A 4,356-nucleotide genomic window follows, 5' to 3' on the forward strand; every position below is an offset into this window, starting at 1 on the left:
AGACTGCTTATGGAATTAATTTATTATTGGGGTTTTGCTTTAAGGGTACAGGAAACAGTAAACTGAACAGAACAGCAACATACAGGGAAGAGAGCATATAAACACTGAAGAATCATAATTAAGGAAGGAAGGAAGAAAAATGAGGAAAGGACTAGTTTAGAGAATAGATAAAATAATAGAATAATAATGATGATATGAACAATGTGATTAATATGAATGGCTAAGAATTATTTAGTGATCATTGTGTGCCAAGAACTGTTCTTATTGTTCTTATTGAATCCTTCCTTACAACAGACATTTAAGTTATTAACTCATTTTACAAATGAAATAATTGAATCACAAAGGATTAAGTAAGCAGCCTAAGAGCATTCAAATAGAAAGTGGTAAAAAACAAACTAAAGAGACTGAATGTCAACTGGGAGTTATTGAGAACAGGATGAAAAGATACAATGTTAATTGTCAGGTGTAATAGTAGAGTAAGATTTTAAAAGTAGAGCACTTCAATTAACAAGATTCCCATTTAGCAAAAGATATATGTCAGTTAAACAGAAAGTGCTAATGTATTTGAGGCTCAAAAATTACTATTTCGAGTCCTAAAATTAAAAGATAATTTGCAGTAACTGCTAGGAAGAAGACTGGTTTTAAAATCTATCTCCTTTTCCTTATCTCTCAATTCAAAACAAATATTTAAGAGTCTTTTTTTTTTTCTCTATTTGTTTGGTATTATAGTTGTTTTCTTTATAACAAATTTTATGAGGAGAATATTGCATTTTTCTTAACTGTAAGGAATATGTGTGGAATATTTTTATTCAAGTCTAATGAGATAATGAAGTTAACATTGGGGATGTCAGGAAATTGTGAGTGATAATTGGAAGAAAGTTCATTTATATGAGCATTAAGTTCCTTGAAATTCATGTATAGAAAGAATATGAGCCTCAAAATGTAGGACAGTGGTCAGGAGGTAGATAGCAGTAATTAAATAGTGTGATGATTGGAAAATAAGAGCAAAGGGGTGGAAGGAGCAATGAGGTCATCTGAGAATACTTTATTTGCATCCAAGCTTTTACTGCATGGTGCCAGCACACTGAGCAGCCCCAGGAAAGCAGTGCCCACATATAAGAGCCAGAATTTGTTCAATGCAAATAGTGAAAATATTCTTCCAAAAAAAATGAGGATATGAGGTAAGGTTGTTTAATAATTAGATGTGTTGTCTTTACGGTACCCAGTGAAAGTGATGATAGCATTAAAAATTGTGAAACAGAGCTGATTAAGAAAACATTATTGAAGAATCTCATCCAAGTATAGGCATGATGATCTCTGCGTGTGTGTGTGTGTGTGATTTTTCTCTAATAGTGTTCTTGTCCAGTAGAACTGAGAAAGTAGACAGACCCCCAAAAAAAAAAGGACTTCTTTTTTGGAAGCAGCCAACCATGACAAGAACGCCAATCCAATGTTTACTTTTTTGATGGTAGAATGTTCTTTTGTACTGGAATCACTAAAGGCTCTGAGTATTGGGTCATGTGTACTTATTCCATGCATCCTCATGACTGTAGGAATGCTGGAAATGAAGTCAGAATACCAGTCCTAAGAGGTGCTAACCACCTCGCTAGCGCAATAAATAGAGATTTGAAAGATACCAAACATTGGCACGAAAGGGAATAATTTGTGCACTAGAATATTTTCCATACAGTCTTAAAAATGCCATGTAGTCTGTAATTAATCATGACAGTAACTATCACATCTTCATTTTACAGTTGTGAGGATGATCTCAATGAATGATGCAAATTTTTAGTCTGTGATATGTATAAATGATAAAGTACAAGTCATCTGTTAAACAAAAATCAACAATAGTGTCATTACTATTATGTGCTTAACACCTGAGTTATCCAAACACAGATTTCCTTTCATTAAATGTTTCCTTTCATTAAACAAGATGTATTATCTCATTGAAAATTTCAAGGGCCACAATTAAGAATGAGATTTAGTTATATGATAAATGAATCATGGGACACCTAGATTTCATTCTGGCTGTAAGGAGTTGGTATAATTATAGAACATGGAGTCACTTATGAGTTTTAATGCTATTTATATGACTTGTCAGCTAAGTGGCCTTAGGCCCCTGAACTTCCCTAAACTAAATGAACAATATTATTACCTATTTCATAGTTGGTATTCTAATAAAATGATAAATGTAAAATGTATAACATAGCATCTGGTACATAGTAGGCTCACAAAACCTCTATTTGATATTATTATTGTTATCATTCTAATTCACTCTAAGCGTGGCTACAGAAATACCAGTAGAATAATGCCATGCGGTAAGACTCTTGTGAACTCAATTTGATTTTAGATATTGTTAGATGAGCCTGAATGCTCTGGGAAGACACTATGGTTGAAAGAATTTACCAGGGCTCAGAAAAAGTAAATAAGGCCAGTATTTCAGAGCAGTATAAAAGTAAATTCTGGGAGCTGTTTTAATATGATATCACAGTTTATCATGGTAGCTTTTTTTTTTTTCCGGTCAAAAATGTTATATAAGGCTCTTTGTTACTTGTAAATGTGGAAAGGCTTTATCATTGTAAAAACGATACTAAAGAATATAATGAAAATTGATCTTCTGTTTGCCCTTTTAGTATATTAAAATACAACAATGAATGGTTACAGTAATTTTCAATAGAGGTAAAATTAGACCTAGAGAAAACATTTTTCATAATAGGTAATAATCATCATCAGAGGTTATAAGTCAAACAATATGATATGGATTCAAAAGCAGCTGATTAATTACTCTACACGAGCCATGTACTTGCAACCTATAGCAATTTCATGAAGGATGACATTTTTAAAATTGAATATTAATTATATATTAAAATATTAGTATGTTAGAATTTCTAGATTAAAACATTTATGGTTCATAGTGATGAGAGGAATGTGAAAATATTTATATAAACTATTATAATGAGTGTAATTCACTTTATTTGGTTCTTAGAGGATGTTAGGAATAATCCCTCTGGAGAAAGAGCTATTCTCTGTTTCTTTTATTACTATCAGTTTCCTCCTTCATTATTATATTTAGTAGAATGTAGGACAGAATGATGGTTGAAACTATTACCAAATGCATGCGTAATAAAAGAACAGTAGGAATTTGGAAGAGAAATTTGCAGAAAAAGTAATGTTACTGGGAGAATATAGGCTATCTAGATCCAGAACGTGGACTGTGTGTGTGTGCGCGTGTGTGTGTGTGCACGCGCGCGCATGCTCATAGCTGAAGGCAAGAGTGGCATCCTTGTTGTTTTTGATCTTAGAAGACGTTTTTAGATTCCACATATAAGAGAGATTGTACAGTATTTGTCTTTCTCTGACTTATTTCACTTAACAGTTTTCCCGAGGTCCATCGATGTTGTCACAGATAGCAATATTTCATTTATTTATTTATTTATTTATTTTTTTACTTTTTAGGTGAGGCAATCCTCGGTTGACCTCACAGATTGCAAGAACCCTGTCAGCTTACAATCCCTTATTTTTTTATTTTTTATGCCTACAGCACCTGGTCTTCCTAGGTGGTCTCCCATTCAAGTACTAACCAGACCCAACCCTGCTTAGCTTCCAAGATCAGACGGGATCGGGCTTGTTCAGGGTAGCATGGCCGTAGACACATTATTTCATTATTTATTATGGCTGAATAATATTCGATGTATATATGCAGACACACATGCCACGATTTTGTTACCATTCATCAGTTCATGACATTTAGGTTGTTTCCATATGACTCTGCTTATTGTAAATCATGTTGCAATGAACATGCAACATGATTTATGCAATGCATAGATCTTTTTGAGATGGTGTTTTCATTTTCTTTAGATAAATACCCAAAAGTGGAATTGTTGCATCATATGGCAGTTCTATTTTTAATTTTTAGAGAAAACTCCATACTGTGTTCCGTAGAGGCTGTACCAATTTACATAACAACAAACAGTGCACAAGTGTTCTCTTTTCTCCACATACTCATCAATACTTCTTTCTTATCTTTTCGATAATAGCCATTCTAACAGATGTGAGGTTACATCTGATTATGGTTTTGATTTGCATTTCCCTAATGATTAATGATGTTGAGCATCTTTTCATGTACCTGTTGGCATCTACATATCTTTTGTGGGAAAATGTCTATTCGAGATCTTCTGACCTTTTTTAAAAATTGATATTTTGCTCTTGAGCTGTATGAGTTCTTTATATATTTTGGATATTAGTACCTTATTAGAGATATGATTTACAAGTATTTTCTTATTTAGTAAGTTGCCTTTTTATTTTGTTTATGGTTTCCTTTGCTGTGCAGGAGATTTTTATTTTGATGTAATCCCA

General features: G+C 32.9%; 1 non-coding gene across 1 annotated transcript; it reads right to left on the reverse strand.

The window, feature by feature from the left end:
- Window positions 1-3,532: 3,532 nt before the first annotated feature.
- LOC120610262 (5S ribosomal RNA) lies at window positions 3,533-3,651 on the reverse strand. The gene has a single exon (XR_005654894.1). It is a non-coding gene; the product is annotated as a 5S ribosomal RNA (ribosomal RNA).
- Between the last annotated feature and the right edge of the window lie 705 nt (window positions 3,652-4,356).

The sequence above is a fragment of the Pteropus medius genome, unplaced genomic scaffold (assembly GCF_902729225.1).
Source record: "Pteropus medius unplaced genomic scaffold, Ma_sr-lr_union100, whole genome shotgun sequence".
Lineage (NCBI taxonomy): Eukaryota > Metazoa > Chordata > Mammalia > Chiroptera > Pteropodidae > Pteropus > Pteropus medius.